Source organism: Corvus cornix, chromosome 27 (genome assembly GCF_000738735.6).
Source record: "Corvus cornix cornix isolate S_Up_H32 chromosome 27, ASM73873v5, whole genome shotgun sequence".
NCBI lineage: Eukaryota > Metazoa > Chordata > Aves > Passeriformes > Corvidae > Corvus > Corvus cornix.
This window is the reverse complement of record NC_046355.1, coordinates 2,296,471-2,304,437: the sequence shown is the minus strand read 5'-3', so window position 1 is coordinate 2,304,437 and position 7,967 is coordinate 2,296,471. Positions and strand designations below refer to the sequence as shown.

General features: G+C 55.4%; 1 long non-coding RNA gene across 1 annotated transcript; it reads left to right on the top strand.

Moving 5' to 3' along the window:
- The first annotated feature begins 1,410 nt into the window (after positions 1-1,410).
- On the top strand, positions 1,411-6,961 carry LOC104698519. Its single transcript, XR_002043333.2, has 4 exons — positions 1,411-2,246; positions 2,918-3,053; positions 3,892-3,993; positions 6,699-6,961. It is a non-coding gene; the product is annotated as an uncharacterized LOC104698519 (long non-coding RNA).
- Positions 6,962-7,967: the final 1,006 nt, after the last annotated feature.

Here is a 7,967-nt window from a genome sequence, read left to right as displayed (position 1 = left end):
AACAGTGGCCTGAAGAAAGTCACAGTGATGGGCAGAGGCTCTGCCAGGGCGAGCTGTGAGTGTGGTTGGGAAGCTGGGTGGAAAACGTCTGAAAGGATGAGGGAGAGACATTTGGAGCCTGGAGATAAACAGGGCTGGTGGCCACAGTCCACTCATGACCCCCAGCTGTACAGTGTCCCAAATGGGTGACATTTAACCCCGTGTGGTGCTTTGGGAACAGCCTTTCCCCAGTGAGAGCAGGGAAAATCCTTCTCCTCACTGCTCTCTTCCCAAACTATAGCAAATTTCTATTAATGACTTAAACCAGGCTCCCACCTGCTGCTCCCTGGTTTTGTGTTATTTCCCAGTTAATGATCTGTGTGAAGCTGCTGCCTCAGAGCAGTCCCGTGGGCTTCTGCCCACCCAGTACGTCCCTGTTAGTGAGCAGAGTGCCCACAATATTCCAATCCCAGCACTGGATTCATTCTGAAAATCCCAAGTAATGGAGCTGTTTCTGTTACTGCTTTTTATTTTCACTTTCATTGTGTATAAAGTGCACATTTGGGTTGAAGCTGAGTGTGTGTTGCTGATCGTGGGGTCTGTCCCAGCTCTGTTCTGGCTCTGGTTGGTTTCGGAGTCTCAGACTTCATTTTTCCTTTTGAAGAAACAATACCTGCATTGCTTTAAAATGCTCTTGCTTTGGCTTAATGTAGACCATTCTGAAATAAACGTCCAGGAGAGACTTTGGGACAAAAAATGCTGGGTGGAGTTTGGATTTGTGGTGACATTCTCTGGGTTTGGAAAAGAAAAATGTATTAAATCCAGTGGATTACTCCAGTCTTAGCGAGATGGCTTCTTTTTTCCAGCAATAGGATATGGGAGGGAGGGAGGGAGGGAGAGGGATATTTACTGATTTGTCTTAGAGCCACAGTTTGGAATTTTTATACATGTGACCTTGTTGAGGTCAATAAAGAGTCGGCTCGGAACTACCTGTGCCTTGTGTGGGAATTGCTCTGCAGGGACGAGAACAATCGCCTTAAAGAAGGGAAAACCCACCGAGTTGGGAAGTCAGGCCTTGGAAGGGGTGGAAAAGAGGGAAATCTGCATTAATGCGTACGGATGAGCAGGCGGGCAGTGCCCGGTGAACTGTGCAGGATTTGCTGCCCCAGCTGAGCCGCGGTCCGGGCGCTGTCACAGGGCACGGCCGGGTGTCCGCGGCTGGCACAGGGTGGCTCCGGTGAGTGTCCCTGCTGTCCCCTCGCTGCCAGCCTGACCTCGGGCTGCGGAAGGAGGCGTGGAGTGTTTGTCCTGCGTGCAGCTGGCAGGGAGCTGGGAGAGAGCGGGGTTCTGTTCCGGGGGCTTGGAACAAGGGCTGTTTGTCCGGAGTGAGGAAGGCGGCCGCGGTGCTGCCCTGCTCCGGGCTGGCGGGGCAGGAGGGCTCCGGTCACCCGGGCCGGCTCCAGCACTAACAGCTTTCCTTTTCTCCACTGCCAGGGCACCCGAGCAGCCCACAGTCTCCACAGCCCAGGAGAAGAGCGCGGGACAGGGAATGCCTTTGCCTGCTCCATGCCTGGGAAGGGTCGCACCAGCCTGAGCCACGCCACAGGTTCCAGTCAGCGCAGGGATAGCTGGGGCCAGGGCTCCTGATGCATCAGCACAGCTTCCATGGCAGGGATCACCAGGATCTGGGCTCCTGCTGCTCCCAGACCCTTAACCCCCTGCAATCTTCATGCATGTGGTTACCCCTGAGTCCCTGCAGGCAGCCACAGGCCCCCAGCTCAGCCTGTGCTCTGCTGGTTTTAGGCACAGAAGTCTCTGCTGAACAGCAAAGTCACAGTGAGAAGGTCTGAAATGCTTTTAACCACTGCTTGGAAAAGTGGGTATGGCCCCAGTGCTCTGCCCTTGTGACACAAGGGTCTGCTAGAAGCCCATCCTGTGCTGGTTGTGTTTGATCCTGTGCTCGGGAGGAGAAGACCCAGAGGTCAAAGCTGGGACCACGCTCAGCCCCCGCGGGCTCGGCTCCGCCGCCCCGGGCAGATGCGCGGAGCTGCCGGAGGTGCCCCTGGGTGTTTGTGTGGCCTCCAGCTGCCGCTCCAGGAGGGAGCAAAGCAGCTCCCAGGGGTCCCCTGTCACATCTGCCAGCCCCGGGCGGATGCCTCGGGTGCCTGAGGACCTCTCCCAGCACCACACGTCTAGACGTGATCCCAGCGGAGGCTCTGTGGTGCCTGCTGACAGCTCCACCTCCTTTTCCTCGGCTGTGAGTGAGGGTAAGGGTACTGCCAGTATAAATGGGATCCTCGCTGCAGAGTGATTTTCCTTTTGGAGGCAGAGGTTGGGTGTTAAAGATTGTTAATGTTAAGTGTTCCTACCTGTAGTTAGCTACGGTTTGGTAGCAGCTTGTATGGAAGTGTGTTACATTCCTGTTGCTTGGTTTGTTAATAATTCAGGAATTCCTGGTCCCAGGCACACAATTTGCTGCTGTGAGGTTCCATCCAAAGGAGCTGTTCATTGAGATGTGCTCAGTGCCTGATCCCTGTGAATGGGACATGCTCAGCTCAGCTACTGTGGAACAGTTCCTGAAGGATGGATCCGTTTGCATGAGTGAAATGATGTTCTGTTAATGCCAGAACTCGGCATAATCCACCCTCTGCAGCAGCAGGGGAAGGAGCTCGGGGGCTTCTGCTCCCAGGGAAATTGCCATTCGTTTTCTCTGTATCAGAGGAGGCTCCAAATACCAGTTCATCATTGCTCAGGAAATGACATTTTGTTTTCTGCAGCGTGACATTATCGCTGTTGTGTAAATTCCACGTTGATGGCTGGGGAAAATGCCTTGGAAGGAGGATTTAAAGGCATCTGATCAGTGCTCTTCAGGACTTGGGAGCCATTTCTGTGCAGGCCAGGGTTTGCTGTCCTCCTCCCTTTTATTTTTATTGAACAGGATGTTCCGGTGACTCTTTGGCAGAGGATGTGGATCCCAGGAGCGGAACCACGGGCCTGGGATGGTCACACTGAGCCCTCCTCCCGTGCCTGAGCTGTGACTGGGGCCGCCCCAAGGCCTGGATTCCCTCTGTGGGGTGAGTGTGGCCGAGCAGGAGCAGAACAGGAGCTGGGAACCCACTTTTCCACTGGAGCCCCCGCACAGGGTGAGGCTCCGGGGTGAAGCGATGCACACCTGGGGGTTGTCTGGAATGTGCTTGGCCAGGAGGTTCCTCTCAGGGTTCCCATGGCAGTCAGGATCCCAGGCCCTGCTGATGAATGGGATTCCTTCAGCCAGCCAACAGGAGTGGTGTGGTTTAGCTCTGCTGGGAGTGTTGGCAAGCACCAGGGCAGCTCCTCAGCTCTTGTCTTGCCCTCGTTTAAAGACAGATAAGGATTGAAGGGAGCTACTTCTTTTTCTTCCCCTCCTAGTATTTCTTATCCCTAGAAAATCGATACTCCCATTTATGAATATTTGTCAGGCTTTTCATAACTTTTTCCATAAAATCGAAATCACCTGAAAAACCACGATCAGCAAACTTTTAAAAAAGCCTGTTCTGTACTGAAAACAGCTTTGGTAACACACCAGTGCCTTTGTGAGAAGGGCCTGGAGTGCCAGGGCAAGGGGGAATGGCTTCCCACTGCCAGAGGGCAGGGTTAGGTGGGATATTGGGAAGGAATTGTTCCCTGTGAGGGTGGGGAGGCCCTGGCACAGGGTGCCCGGAGCAGCTGTGGCTGCCCCTGGATCCCTGGCGGTGTCCAAGGCCAGGTTGGATGGGGCTTGAAGCCACCTGGGGTAGTGGGAGGTGTCCCTGCCCATGGCAGGGAGTGGCACTGGATGTTCTTTAAAAAGGTCTTCTCAACCCAAACCAGTCTGATTTTTATGGTCTTATATATCTTATATCTATATAATATACATAATACAATAATCTCCAGCTCTCCTGCAGGTGCTGCTGCCTTCAAGTGAGTTAATGGGAGGTTTGGGACCCTTCCAGTGCCAGGAAAAGGTGGTGACCAGACGTGCTGCTGCTGCTGCAGGTAAGAATTGGTGTGAGTGAGGAGTTTGGGAGTGGGGCTGGGCAGGTGCCAGGGGACACACAGGGACAGGGGCCTGGCAGGGGCAAGAACCTTCTGTACTACAAACCCAGGTGCGATGGTATCACAGAGAAAGTGAGTTTATTGAGTGAAATGCAGGGAGAGGGGTACAGAGAGAGGAGCAGAGGGTGAGGCCAGTGCAGTGATGCTGAGCGGTGTCCCCCTGCCTGGTGCAGGTTCTTGCTGCCAGGAGCACCTGGATGCTGCTGGGCAGGCTGGGAACACGGTGCTCTGCAGGTGTGAAAAAACCACCTCACCCTAAAGCACAGAAGTTTGTGGTGAGAGAGAAAAAGAGGGAGAGCCTCATCCTTTGGCTCACCCTGCATTTCTAAGGTGCCCCAGAGTTTCCCCTGGCAGTGCATCCAAGAGGTCACACTGTCCCTGGGGATTTGGCCCCTGTGCACAGAGGAGGGGGGACAATCCATGGCTAGGAGGGGATGAGCTCAGGAGGGTGGGATTTAATGGCTGGACGTGGCACTCAGTGCTCTGCTCTGGGTGACAAGGGTCCAAGGTTGGACTTGATGGTCTCAGACATCTTTTCCAGCCTTAATGATTCTGTGATTCTTTGAAATGAAATCCTGGTTTAATTGTTGGCTCTGAAATCTGGTTTCTTTTCCCCTCTCGCCTCCCCTTGCTGACCAGCTGGATGGAGCAGCATAAGGAGCCTGCTGGGTTTTGAACAAAACAGTGCATTGGGATGCTCTGCAGTGCTCAAATTTAGTCATTTTGAGTATTTTGATATCCAGTGAGGGACGGGGATCCTTGTGAAGAAAGGAGATCCCAGAGAAAGTGTCATAGCCAGAGCAGAGTGAGGAGAGAGTTACATAAACTTCTCTGACCTGGCGGCTGTGGCACCGCCGACATCCCAGAGAGCAGAGCCAGGACCTCGGGAGACCTCAAACCTGATTTAACAAACTGCTCATTCTAGTCGGGAATTTAAATTCTCAAGGACTGGGAAGAAAAACTCAGGAAATGGGAAAACAAACCTTCCCTTTGTCAGCTGCCAGTTTAACTCGGCAACCTCTGCTCCCCGGCTCTGCCTTTGGCCGGGCCCGGGGCGCTGCGGGGCTGCCCCGGTGGGAGCGGGAGCTCGGCTGGCTGCGCTGCCAGGGTGATCCCAGGGATGCCAGGGCCCACTGGGACTCCGCGGAGCTGCGCTGACCTGGATTTGAACCGCGACAGCTCCTGCACCGCTCCCGCCGGAGCAATCGGCCCCGGCGCCGCGGGGGTTAAAGCCGAGCTGGGCTGACACGGGCTGGGAGCTGGAAAAGCCCTACGAGGGATGCAGGCAGCGCCTGGCAGCAGGAGCTCGCTCCTTAAAGGGCACTGGGAATTGCTGTTGCCCAGTCCAGCCGTAACACACGCCGGGAATTGGGGTTCCCCCGTTTTCCCCGGGATGTTCGCGCCCTCCCTCCGGAGCTGGCGGCGGCGGAGCCGGAGTTGAAGCACAGCAAAGCCTCAGTCCTGCTCCCGGGCCATCGGCCGGTGCAAATCCTCGCCGTCCCCTGGGCTGCCTCTCACCGTCTCCAGCCCACGGCCCCTCACAGGCGCTGGTGTGACTGCGCTTTGACCGCTGAGCTGCCCCATTGTCCCCAGCCTGTGTCCGGCTCCATCGCATTCCCGCTGGGATCTGGCTGCTGTCCCTGGGGCCGTGGGGCTGTTCCTGCCTGCTCTTCAGTCGTTGAGCTGACCTCAGGGCTCAGCTCCTCTTTCCTTTTCTCCTTCCCCTGACACTGAGTGTTCAGTGCCCTTGGGGAGGACACTCCATCCCCAGTGCTCCCATCCTGGGCCCGGGGTGGCTGCCCCTGAGCTCCTTAAGCCTCTAAGGATTTTTAAAAGTGATTTGGGGGTTGACCTGAGTCTGTTTTGTGGGCAGCCTTGGGAAGCCTGAGTTTCTGCTCGAGTCCTTATTCTCTGCTATGGAGGCATTCTCTCTGCTGGTAGAAATCAGGTCAGTGGTCACTCAAACTGGTCAGCAAAAGGTTTCAGCTCTGGTATCTTTTATCTAAAATCCACACAATCCAGCGTTTCCCAGCAAATTCTTTGAGCACTGGGTAACTCTGGGTGCATTATCACAGAACTTTCAGTACTTAAGGGGATAAGAGGGTGGGGACAAACTCTTCAGTGGTGCCTGTTGTGACAGGACGAGGGGTGATGGTTTTATTTTGAAGCAGGGTCGATTTAGATTATATTTAAGAAAGAAGGTTTTTATTGCTGGGGTGGTGAGGCTGCGCAGAGAAGCTGTGGCTGCCTCATCCCTGGAAGTGTCCAAGGCCAGGTTGGATGGAGCTCTGAGCAGCCTGGTCTGGTGGAAGGTGTCCCTGCCCATGGCAGGGGGCTGGAATGAGATGGGCTCTCACTTGGTCTTAACCTTCTGTGATTCTCTGATCAGCCCGAATTGCTCAGCAGCACAACCAGCAGGGAGAAGCCTGGCAGGTCACTGCAGTCACCAGGACCTGTTGGGTTTGCCAGGCTGCCACAAGCCCTTGCTAAAGCTCCTGTGACCCTTCTTCCTAATCCATTCCCATACAGCCTGCCTGGCTCCTGCTGGTCCACCCAGAGGTGGAGTCTCCTCCACTGTGGAGGTGCTGTGCTTGGCAGAGCCTTGGCAGCTGGGTGCTCTGACTCTCTCCTTCCCCCCATGCCAGGTCTCTGGAATGCCCTGTGGAGTGTCCACGCAAGGTGTGTGGAGCCACGAACCTCCTTTCCCAAATGGCCTCTTTTCCACGCACGGGTTTGTTTCTTGTTTCCATCTGGAGCCTAAATAGCAAAATTCCCATCGTGGGCGAGACAGAGCTGGGATCTGCTTCCACCTGAGGTGTGCGAACTCCTCCTGCTGAGTTTCTCCATGGTGACAAACCCATCATTTTCCCTGAATTTTCCATGTATCAAATAAAGGCCTCAACTTGGAGATGCCTTTGGGTGCTAGGACTCTCCTCTCCTCTCTCCTCTCCTCTCCTCTCCTCTCCTCCCCTCTCCTCTCCTCTCCTCTCCTCTCCTCTCCTCTCCTCTCCTCTCCTCTCCTCTCCTCTCCTCTCCTCTCCTCTCCTCTCCTCTCCTCTCCTCTCCTCTCCTCTCCTCTCCTCTCCTCTCCTCTCCTCTCCTCTCCTCTCCTCTCCTCTCCTCTCCTCTCCTCTCCTCTCCTCTCCTCTCCTCTCCTCTCCTCTCCTCTCCTCTCCTCTCCTCTCCTCTCCTCTCCTCTCCTCTCCTCTCCTCTCCTCTCCTCTCCTCTCCTCTCCTCTCCTCTCCTCTCCTCTCCTCTCCTCTCCTCTCCTCTCCTCTCCTCTCCTCTCCTCTCCTCTCCTCTCCTCTCTGTTTAGCACCAGGAACAGATGTGGGCACAGCTGGATGAAGTCACGTTGTCTTCCAGCATCATTCCCAGAGCAGGAAGCACCTGTTCCCCGAGGTGTGGGTGTGTGACTGCAGTGCTGTGGCCAAGGGGCAGCTTCTGCACCAGGCAGGTGCCAGCCTTGGGAGGGTTTCCCAGCTGGAAACCCATTGTCCTGATTTGTGGTCAGAGTTCAGTTCAGGTTCTTTATTTGCATGGAAAATCAGGCCATGGTGGTGAAACTGGGCTTGGGGTGTTATTTCCCTCACCTGGGAGATAACTCCATGGATCCATGGATGTCCCCCCATGGTTCACGCCCTTCGAGACGCATTTCCCCATCACTCCGCACTGCAGAGGTGCCTCCCGACCATCTGATGTGTCCTCTGCTCCCAAAGGTGCCCCAAAGATCCCAGCTCCGTGATGGGGGAGCAGCCTGAGCCTCCCTCTGCTCTCACAAGCTGCTGCTCACGTGGAGCCCCTCTCCGCCCCCAGCCTCGGCCAGGACCACGACACCTTCCTGGGGAGTCCTCGAGGGCTCTCGTCCTTGTGCTCACCCCAAAAGCAGCGTCTGCCTCGTTAGATTAGCGTT